At 33.9% G+C, this 12,238-nt stretch overlaps 1 protein-coding gene across 5 annotated transcripts in view; it reads right to left on the bottom strand.

The window, feature by feature from the left end:
• CTNNA3 (catenin alpha 3) overlaps positions 1–12,238 on the bottom strand; it is a 1,641,479-nt gene that overhangs the window by 400,551 nt on the left and 1,228,690 nt on the right. The gene's annotated exons all lie outside the window — the stretch shown is intronic.

The following is a 12,238-nucleotide window of genomic DNA, read 5'->3' as shown; positions in this document are numbered from 1 at the left end:
TTACTAGATTTAACTTTTATAACCCAGAACAGCGAGACAAAAGAGATGCATAAGGCAAACTATGTGGGGAGGGTCAGGAGCTTCCACACTTTCTCCAGGTGCGCCATTTTCCACACATCTCCAAATAGTCCCAACCTGACAGCTCTCTAAACCCTGTCCTTTTGGGTTTTTAGGGAGGCTTCATTACATAGGCATGATTTATTAAATCATTGGCCTTTGACAAATGATTTAACCTCTAGTCCCTCTTTCTCCCTGGAGGCCAGAGGATGGGACTGAAAGTTCCCAAGTTCCAACCTTCTAATCACATGGTGGATTATCTTGGCAATCAGCCCCCACTGGGGGTGTGTGGGTGATACAAATGTCACCTCATTAATATCACAAAAACACTTTTATCACTCTCATCATTTGGGAAATTCCAAAAGTTACGAGTTCTGTACCAGAAATGGGACAAATACTAAATATATATTTCTTACTATAGATCACAGTATCACATCTGCCAATCTCCTTTGGTCTGCTTGATCAACTCCTACTATTATTTCAAACACTGGGCAATGTTCCTTCCTCAGGAAATCCATGCTGAACTACAGCAGGACAAAGTTGGTTCCATGTTGTTTGGGATTCCCATTAAATGGCTTATATGTTTTCATTACCGCTTCTTTCCATGTTTTAATAGATGTACTAATCAAACCACCTCTTTAATAGACTGTGAAATATATAAGAGTGTAAGAATTTTATTTTATTGCTTGAATTATCATATCTAGTCCCTAGTATAATACATGGCATCTGTTAGACCAACAGGAATGTTTGTTGAATGAATGAAGTCCTCTAGTAACATACCTGGGACCAGTAAATTATTTTGTCTAAATCCTAAATCATGGATTATGAACATAGGTAGACACATGTCTGTGCACTTAAATTTAATCAATTTAACCCATCTCAAGGACAATCAGGTCATCTGCATGAAAAGGATTAAACACTGAAAACCTTCATCATAAATTCACTAGAGTTTTAACCAAATTTGTAGCATTCAGTTATAAATGTGCCATTAAGGCCTATAATAAATCCAAGCACAGTCCCATCTCAATAGAAAGTGCATGTATATCATCACTGTCATGTTTCCCCTAGAACTGAAAGTACAAATTTTAATGGGGAAGGATATAATCATCAGTTGTTGTTTTTTTAAGTCCACAGATGTGCAATTTAACAACACAGTAAGAAGTTGTTATTGTTCAAATATGTTGGTAAGGTTTTTTTTTTTTTTTTTTTTTTTTTTTTTACTAATACTACACACACACACACACACACACACACACACACAATGAATGTTTAATCTGTATTCACTCAAGGTGGTTAATTTGAGATTACAGAACTGTTCTGGCTCAGTCCTATAGAAGTTAAAAAATATTTAGGGAAAAACAGTGTTTATTCTTGGAAGATTAATTAACTAATAAACTGTAATTTCTGTTTAAGTAAAGGCAAAATCATAGCTGCCACAAGCTATTTTTTCCTAGTAAATTTTGCACAGGAAATAATATATAAAGAGTATTCACTAAAAATGACTTGAATGTTCACCTCTTCGGTAGAGCAATGATATACACAATCACCAATTTATTTTATTATTTAAAGCAGAGATTTAAAATATAGCAAGGGTTTTTTGGTTCGTTTTTGCTGGCCTTATTAAAGTTTGTGTGGTTTTTGCTTTAGATTGAGCCACGTTATCAGAAGGCTTAGTATTAATCACATTGAAGAATTATAGAGGGGAGGTCAGATATGGAAATAAAAGTCCTACATGAACATATACAATATGTAAAAAATAAGTGAAAGAAGTGAAGAGAAACATTTAACCAGACTTTATCCGAAGCAGTTATATTGAGAATGTTGGAGATGATGACTAAATGATCTTTTGAATTACTAAGATTAAATATAGCACAAAAGCATTAGGAAAGGTTTGCAAAAATTTCCATTATTGTGACACTTTCCCATTACCCTGAATGTTTCACACGATGCCAGAAATTATTTGCATGAAATTCTAAACATAGAGTGCCAGAAAAAGAAAATAAGAATGCTGGGCACCTCCCACATATGCACAATAACTAAACATTAAACTCATTTCTTAAAAACAATTATTTCTTTCTATTCCTATTTCAGGTGAATTTAAGTAGCTAGAAAGGCCTTCGGGATAGTTTGATTTTTATATCTAGCTATATAAATTTATGCTTCTAGGACAGACATTAAACACCAAATACCTTGTGTAAAACTTCTTACTGATATATCTCTGAAGTTTTTGCTAATGAAATAGGTTTACTTGTTAGACATAGCAGAGCTCATTAGGAACTCTACCTCCATTTTCTTTATTTATTTTTTAACTGTAGATGCACTTGAACTCAACAACTACATCATTTTTAAAATGAGGTTTAAGAGAAAGAAAATGTTATTATAGAACAAGAACATTCAGAATACTATATTTTTGTGGAATTGATTGAAGATTTGTCTTTGTTTCAGAATGCCAGCTTTAGCATTTGATGTGGGGTGAAGAGTGGAATGTCCTGGTGTTATCGCAAATCCTGAAGTGCATTATTTTTAGAGCAGAGAATTGCTGAAGTACTGGCAATTTCTATCAATCATTTTACAGCTACCCTGAGATGCAAAGGGTGATTTCTATTATGTTGGAAAACAGTCATAAACAAAGCAATAAAGGAATGGATCTTAGACAAAAAGATAATTCATCTGTTGCAAACTTCTCTGGGTAACTCCATCTCCAGTCACTGTGGCATCACACAATAAGAATGTGAAATGCATTTAAACTTTTTCTATGTTTTTTTCTGAATTCTTCAGTTTTCCACAATTAAAGCCAGACTTCACCTTAGAGAAAGTAGAAAACGAACAAAAAAATCCAGAGAGAACAAAAAATTAATTTATTGACTTTGACTTCCAAAGCAGAATTTTAAAATCCATAGCCCAAAGAAAATACTGGAAGTAGAAGCACATTTTATTTGCAAAAAATAGACTTTGTTGAGAGGTAAAAGTCTGTTTTCTTTTCATTCACAAAGATGGGCTTTGAATATGTCAGTGACAAAGCCTGAAGAAGTAGAGGGTTTATGTTACAATCTCTTGACGGGGGAATACTATACCACCAAGTGTTTCCTCCCCTGACATCTGCATACCTAAAACACAATTCTAAGGAGAAGAGGAGAAGAGAGAAAAAGATATTTTTTTTAAAGATTTTTTTTCCCTAAAGAGACTGAGTTATAAGCCAAAAGAGGTTAAAGTTCTTAAATTGGCAAGGGTAAGATTAGCAACGCACTGTATATGAGCTCAGAGAGTTAAGCTAAGTTTAATTATAAGGAAATAAATTCCCATTTTTGCACACCTGGACTTTTAAGTGTAAATTTCAAACTCACTACAAAGGCAAGTACACAAATGTTCAACAAATAAAACCAAACAGCAATTTTTCTTTCTCTTTTACCAAAAAACGTGAAACTAAAAGCAAATGGAATGCACCAGTAAGTTATGTTTTGTTTATGTGTCTACTTTAAGGTTGTTAAAATTTCTGTTTGGCAAGAATTTGATCATGAGGATCGGTCTCCAAATTAACTGATACCCTGTATAAAGATGTAGGCAGGCACATTTTTGAGAATAAAGAGCATGTATGGAGCTAAACACAAAACACTTTAAAATTCCTCATCCCTTTTCTTTTTTTTTTTAATTTAAATTCAATTAGCCAACATACTGTACATCATTCATTTCAGATGTAGAGTTCAATAATTCTCTTCATTCCTTTTCTTCAGCCTAAAAACCTTTCATCTGTCTCCTCTCCCCAACCTAAGTAATACTTCAAGTAAAAAAATGAGATTATATATGGGGCGCCTGGGTGGCTCAGTTGTTAAGCGTCTGCCTTCGGCTCAGGGCGTGATCCCTGGATTCTGGGATCAAGCCCCACATCGGGCTCCATGCTCCGCTAGGAGCCTGCTTCTTCCTCTCCCACTCTCCCTGCTTGTGTTCCCTCTCTCGCTGGCTGTCTCTCTCTCTCTATCAAATAAATAAATTAAATCTTTTAAAAAATGAGATAATATAAAAGATAAATAAGGTACAACCTCTGTCCACAAAGACTACACAAGTTAATAACCAGAAATAATTATTTTCTTTCATCATCCTTTACTCTTCCCAAAATATAGATACCACAATTATCATCATTTTAGAATTCTAATGTTTTGTTAAACTTTTTCACAAAACTCTGTAGTACTTATGCAGATGCAATTCGATAGAAATCAGAACACCAAAAGAAAGTCACTGAAGCCTTCATATTTCTTTCAGTATGTCTTCATTAGGCTCTTAGGATTTATTAAAAAATTTATCAAAAGCTTGGAAATAGGCAAAAGTACTATTGCATGCCCTTGCAGTGTCCTGCTGGGCAGAAAGTGTGAATCAGGCCTAAGATCTAATTCCACAGGAGTGTGTATCTTTGCTCCACTTGCTATTTACTATTGGTTAGGATATTCTGCAGCTCTGAGTGGATGCTCATTTTGTTTCTAAAACTGACAGCTATATAAATGATTCTTGTCACATAGTAATGCAACTTAATTTTTATCTGGTAGAGATAGAAATAATTTTTGTAGTAAAGATAATCCTGAAGGTTACATTCTTATTGCTTTGTAGTACATTAATAAGTTGTGTTTTTAAATTAGGAATTTTATTTATTTTTTTAAAGGTTTTTTTTTTTTTTTTTTTTTTTTTTTTTTTGACAGAGATAGAGACAGCCAGTGAGAGAGGGAACACAAGCAGGGGGAGTGGGAGAGGAAGAAGCAGGCTCATAGCAGAGGAGCCTGATGTGGGGCTCGATCCCATAACGCCGGGATCACGCCCTGAGCCGAAGGCAGACGCTTAACCGCTGTGCCACCCAGGCGCCCCTAAATTAGGAATTTTATTTAATCATTCTTTCTTCATCCAATTCTCCTTAAACAAGACTTATCATCATGCTAATGAATGAATTTCTGGCACGAACTCACTTTAAATTTGTAAAAATCTTGATTTCAACTTTGGATAATTATTCTTTGACTGTATGCTTTGGTTTGGAAGGTACTAATTTTGTTTCAAGTATTTTTCTCCTGTTCAGGGGGAAAATATATAAAGCAAAAGTTACATGTTGAATCACTGACCTATATTTTAAATGCAAAACTATAAAGCTCCTAGGAGACAATCTAGGTAACCTAGGATTTGGCAATGACTTTTTTAAATACAACACTGAAAGTATAAATGATGAAAGGAAAAACTGATAAGTTGGAATTCATAAAAATTAAAAACTTCTGCTCTGCAAGAGACACTCTTAAGAGGATGAAAAGACAAGTCACAGATGGAGAAAAATATTTGCAAAATGCATATCTCATAAAGGTCTAGTATCCAAAATGTATAAGGAATTCTTAAAACTCAACAACAACAACAACACAAACAGTTGGAATGAGCAAAAGATCTGCACAAACATCTCAAGGAAGAAGATATACAGATGACAACTAAGCATATGAAAGGATACTGGACATTGCACATCACCAGGAAATTGCAAATTAAAGCCAGTGAGATGCCACAATACACCTCTTAGAATGGCCAATTCCAGAACACTGACAATAAATACCATGTGATGACTGTGGGGCAACAGAAATTCTCATTCGTTGCTGGTGGGACTGCACAATGGTATATTAACTTTGGAAAACAGTTTGGCAGCGTCTTATAAAACTAAACATACTCTTACCATACTATCCAGGAATTGTGCTCTTTAATATTTACCCAAAAGAGTTAAAACTTACACTCCCACAAAACCTTCACATTTGTGTTATAGCAGTTTTAATTACCATTACCAAAATTTGGAAGCAACCAAAATGTCCTTCAATGGATGAATGGAAAAACTAACTGATACATCCAGATAATGGGATATTATTTAGCAAAAAATAAAATGAGCTATCAAGCTGAAGTAGGAAAGCTGAAAAGACTCCATTTTACAAAGGTCCTGTCTCTGCTGTTTTTCTGCTAAGGCCCATTTGCTCCTGTTCCATAGTCTGCCCCTGAATAAGCCAAAAAAAATATGTTCCCACTTCAAAGGGCAAGCAAGAATGTTAATCATTCTGAGTTTTGTCCTAGACCCCAAACACCTCATAACAACCAAGAAGAGCCAAATCCCAAACATGTTGCAGGACATTAGCTATGAACAAACCTTAGCTGACACTGGCATCAATACCCCTATTTTTGGTGATTTATAGAATAACACCTATTACTCACCTGACACTTGCCTTCGATGGACCTGACTCTGGATTCTCAGAGGAACATGCACCCTAGACCCTTTTATAATATAAGCCCTTAGCACCAAGTAATGATGAGACTCCTTTCCCTTCCCTTTCCGAGTCTCCCAGACACTCTGCTGCTATTCTCTATCCATCACTTAGGCTATTTAATACATTTTGTTTCTACTTTCTTGGCTTGCATTTGATTTCTATCCTGTGTGAAGCCAAGGACCCTCTTGGCTTGTCTTGTGGGACTCTCTCCTAGGTCCTCAGACCCAGCCTGTCTGCATCAAAGCCACACACACACATACACACACAAAGTGGAAATTTAAATGCATATTGCTAATGAAAGAAGAAAATGTGAAAAGGCCACACATTTCATAATTCCAAGAATATAACTAAGAAAAACTTTGGTTCTTTCCTCAACTCTTCTCGCTTTCATACAGTAATATCTATGTCAATATCTATGTTTGAGTTCTTAAAAAAAAAATTTGGGAATGACTGTTGTTCTCCAAGAACTGTGCTAAACAATATGTGTATTATTTCTTTAAATTCTTATATAATCCTAAAAGATATGTATGTTACATTTCAGCATTAAAGATGAAGAAATAGAGACTCTGAACAGATAAGTATCTTTCCAAAAGTCATAGTTACCATAACTGAGCCCTAACTTAAAATTAAATTTGTCCCACCTGCTAAGTTCCTATAAATGCTAAGGTCTCACCTGGCTTTAAGATACAGTGATTGTGTAACTATATAATTCAGCTATCCCAAATGTATAATGGGAAGGGGAGATTACAGGTTTAAAATATTTTCTAAATTTATAAAAAATGATGCCAAAGATTGTTTACAATATTATATAGTTGAATGCATTATAATTTTTCACATTAATTTTAATAGAACATGAGATATCATCTTTGTATATTTTAGAAACTAGTTTTAATTCTGCAAATCTCACATGGACAGTGCTCTAGTAATGTTAATATTCTGGCTCTGTATAGAGCCGTCATAGCTAGAAGGAACCTAAAGTATTCTAGAGACATCACCAGAGAAGATGGCCATAGAAGAAGCAATTAACAAACGAAGTTCAATTCCACAGCTATATAGCTATTCTGATGTAAGAGCAAAAGTTTAGGTTATTGCACTTCATGCTGCCCTTATCTTGACGAAATAAACTAACAGAAAAAATAAACCAAACCTTAGGCATTTTTATTCAACCCATACTTTTCTCAAAGACTCCTCTTAGATGGAGCTTTTTCATGTTAATTGTCCCATTCTTCCTCTCCATAGACTAAGAACCTATTAACATCTAATATCAAAGCACTGGGCTTAAAGAAAAAAAAAAAAAAAGCAACATAGTTTGAGAATATTTCCAGATTGAACATCAGGATTGTCAGCAGGAACAGACAGTAGTGAGCAATTCTCCCATATTATGCAATAAAACCATTCAATTCCTGCACACTGGATGCCAATGTTAGAATTCTCTGTTGCTGAATACTCTTGTAAAAATCAGTCAGTATTCATTTGGGTGCTATTCCCTGTTTATAGTTCAAAATGCAGAACAATGTGGGTGTCCAATTATGAAATTTGTATTTTGGGGTACAGAGATAAGAAAATCCTGGCACTATTTTAAATGACTTCCTTTAGTATATCATAAATATAGTAGAGCAGAAACTCCAAAGAATAAAGGACATAAAATGACAAATGTAAAGATAAAATTAGGAACAAATGAATTGTTCATAAGTTGGCAAATTTCCTTCCTTCCTTCCTTCCTTCCTTCCTTCCTTCCTTCCTTCCTTCCTTCCTTCCTTTCCTCTCTTTCTCCCTTCCTTCTTCCTTCCTCTCTTTCCTCTCTTTCTCCCTTCCTTCTTCCTTCCTCTCTTTCCTCCCTTTCTTCCTCCTTTCTTTCTTTCCTTCTCCTTCCCTTCCCTTCTTCCCTTCCCTTCCCTTCTCTTCCCTTCCCTTCCCTTCCCTTCCCTTCCCTTCCCTTCCCTTCCCTTCCCTTCCAATCCCTTCCTTCAGAACAGTCAGGTATAAAGTTCAATTGTCTCAATTACCTTCTAAAACACAATATTTCTCCACAATAAAGGGCAAACAACTAAAAAGGACAAGATTATTATTGCATATATGCCATAGGGAAGGTTACTTCCATAGTCAGTGAATTTATTTAAACTCAGTCACAATGTCTTTTTGTTGAAATTTATGTTCCTCTTATATGTTGCTCGCAGATGCACAAAAATTTCCTTATATCTCCATGAGATAAATTCTCTTTCTCTGTCTCATTAGTAATTGTTTTGAGGAACTTATTAAAATCTGGAATTTGCCACACAGATGACTAAGAAACCCATGGGTTAGAAGTAAATCCAAAGTGTGGTTTCTGATCCCCAGATCAGTGTCATTCACAAAATAGTCCGAATCATCATGATTATTTTTTAACAATATGTGAAATCCCACAAAAATACATGTAATTGGACAGCAAATTATAAGAATTAATAAAAGGTGAAGGGTAAAATACACTGCTTAAAATAATAGGTGCCATCCTTTCAGAGAAGTCAGTATACTTCATTTTAACATGGATTTCTTGGGTCTGTGCTTATATTATTTATTTATCTTTCCATGGGGTTTCTCCATGAAGTTCCTACAAAGCTATAGGAGATTCTTAAATGGATCCAACTCAGAGCTATCCTATAACCACTGCATTATATCCCAATTTCACCAGCATCAGTCACTTTTTCTCTTTTGAAGTTCTCTCTAGACCATTATTTGATTTTCTAATTTAACTCTGAAAACCAGATCCAAAGTCTTACTGAATAAACATGGATTTATTCAGATATTAAAAGAAGGAAATTAAAAATCTCTTTTGTTATATTTAAACATTTTTTTCTTCTAAGTAGGATGAAATTAGGCAGAGATAATTAATGATGCAGTTTATTACACTCTATTTAAAATGTATTGAAATTGCTAAGTGAAATTGTCATGAATTAAAATTTCAAGAGAATGATTATAAAGGTTTTCACCTTAGTTATAAGTTGGGTATTCACACGAAAGTGAAATCTAAAGTCAATGACACATAGTAACATCTTGTAAATAAACCCAGTTATGGGAATGCTGTGCTAGAGCTACCTAATTAAAAGGTAAAACAGCCTTCTTTTCTTTTTCTGTGACAGGTATAGAAATATTTATGAGCACGGGGCGCCTGGGTGGCACAGCGGTTAAGCGTCTGCCTTCGGCTCAGGGCGTGATCCCGGCATTATGGGATCGAGCCCCACATCAGGCTCCTCTGCTATGAGCCTGCTTCTTCCTCTCCCACTCCCCCTGCTTGTGTTCCCTCTCTCGCTGGCTGTCTCTATCTCTGTCAAATAAATAAATAAAATCTTTAAAAAAAGAAAGAAATATTTATGAGCAATTCAGCAATGGCAAGCAACAAATCACTAAAATAGTTATTAAGTATTTTAGAGAAATAAATTCAGTCTTCAATCTATGCAGTGGATTGGTGGAGTTAAGAAACAAGAGTTACAAAATTATCACTCTCAAACTGTTTTTCTAGTAAACAAAGATGCCCTCCTACACATACGTACACTTACAGATTTATGTCATAATTAAATTTAAACGCAGCTACTGATTAAAATAACAACTACCAATGAGTCTATTTTATAATACAAACTAACCATTGGTGAACATAAATAATACATTTATTTAATGGAATGTCATAAAACAATTTAAAAGCTTATAAAATATTTAAATTGCATAAAAATGGTTATGAGATAATTTTAAGGGAAAACATCAGGATATATAGCTATTAAAATAGAATCTATGTTTAAAAATCATATTTATGTATTTGTTTGTTTACAATCTACTATATAATTACATTCCTTTTCAGAAAGTCTGGAAAATATTTTCAAAAACTCCTATTGTAATTTTAATAGACAATGGCATTATGGATAAGTTTAATTTTTTCCCAAAACGATCAGTTATTTTCCATAAAATAATACTGTATTAATATGTAAGTATTACCACATTGAAGATTACTATTTCAAATTATAATCTATTCTTAATTAACAACGTTATTAAAGAATGAACCTTAATAGGCAAAACTTGGAAAATTATACACAATTTTCCATATACACACAATTTTCCATATACACAAATGAATTCATTTGTTAGCAACTGTATGTTGCTGAAGTAAATATAAATCTGATACCCCTAGATAAATCTTAACACTCTTAATTATTCCAGGATTATTTTTCCTCTTTGTCTTTCTACTTGCAAGCTAGTAGCAATTGTAAGATATTTTTTTTTAATTCATTATTCAATGAGTATTTGTAAAATTCTCTACCACTATTTTGTCAAGGTATAGAAGATGACAAGATAAATAAGTAACCGTCTTTGGTTTAAAAGAACTCACAGTCTAATGACAGAAATAAGCATATAAATAAAACAGCTATAAAGAATATATGATGCATGCCACAATGTACATGGGGAAGAGTGGCTAGACTATTTCCTTTTCCTACAGTGTACTTCCTCTAGGTTTGCATATACCATGGATTGCTCCACTGAGATCAGATTGATCACAATGAGTATGTCTCAGCCTTTGTGGAAATACTTTTTCAATGTTCATAGTGTATTTACAAGTTCCTTGATGATTGTGAAATTAGGGGTAGAATAATTTTCCTATTAGAATGATGTGTACATTCAACAGTCCCTAATGTCTTCAATTATGAGAGTTTGCAGACAAGTAACTGGCATATTGTGGGAGTCATTGCTAGAGTGATTTCTGTATAAAAAAAATGAATTTCTCAATATTTCTTATGTCACATAATTTATATGCAGTATTTTGTTAGATGGTTTATTTATGGTTTACATCTTTTGTTTTTCTTTGCACATTTTAATTGTTTTTAGTTGATTCTTTCATGACTTGTAAAATACAGTTCATGTCCTTTTTGTATGGATATCTCAGTTCAGCCTAGATTCAATTTAGGAAAAGAGAGGGATGAAAACTTTAAAAGTTCCTATTTAAAGATTTTTTACAAAATTAGTTCTTTTATTTTCCTAATTCTGTGCTCAAGAACAAGTTTTCATCTCATTTAGAAACTTCCAAGGTGAAAATTGGCAGAAATAGCAATCATATGTTCAGCAATTACAATGATTGCATGGGACCCATGCAATCTATCTACAAAGTACTGTAGTTAAAAGAAATGTTTGCCAGGATTCTAACAGGATGAAAGACAGTAGCATATAGAACAAACATCCATATAATAAGGAGCACAGTAGGGGAAGCTAGTGGAAGTACTGTAATGAGGACAATGATAATAAAATCAGGAAGAAAGGTAACATGACAGCAAAAACTGCTGATAGTAATAAGAGGTAAGCTGTTAAAAAGACTGATAAAAGTGTGAAACAAGATTATGTTGTGTTTTTCTGATGCTAAAGCTAAATAAAAAGCAGGGAAATACAATCTTTGTTCAAGATCTTAAATAAAGTTGGAAGATGTTTTTGTTAAAAAAATGCAAAGAGCCTGGTTGGCCTACACAGCTTATTCTCCTTTTAGTTCTAAACCTCCATTGTCAGACCATCTAATCAAACCATCTTGAACAAATTCAGTGTTATTATCTCAGTAACCTTGCCTGGAAGGCCATTCCTCGCATTTAAGCATCTCTGCATGAAAAACAGATTCACAACATCTGGTCTGATTTCGTTTTCCTTTAATTTTCATTTTGTTGCCTTTTCCATTTTATTTCCCTTTCCAATCATGTTTGTTGAGCTGCAAATAGTAATTTTCACTCATCTTGTGGTCTTTATTTCATTGTCTATTTTTAGGGTTAGTGATTTACCTTGTTGCTTCTGGTTAGCCGTAAAATAATAATTTGAGGGACTATAATTAACTTTGCTCTCCTCATACAATTTTGGAAAGTTGGCATAAGCTGTATTTTCTTATGTCATTATCCACACCAATAAAACACGTGAGTTAA

Source organism: Ursus americanus, chromosome 6, assembly GCF_024610735.1.
Source record: "Ursus americanus isolate L20-20 chromosome 6, mUrsAme1.1.p, whole genome shotgun sequence".
Taxonomy (NCBI): Eukaryota; Metazoa; Chordata; class Mammalia; order Carnivora; family Ursidae; genus Ursus; species Ursus americanus.
The sequence above is the reverse complement of the archived record's forward strand: the minus strand, read 5'-3'. Positions and strand labels throughout refer to the sequence as shown.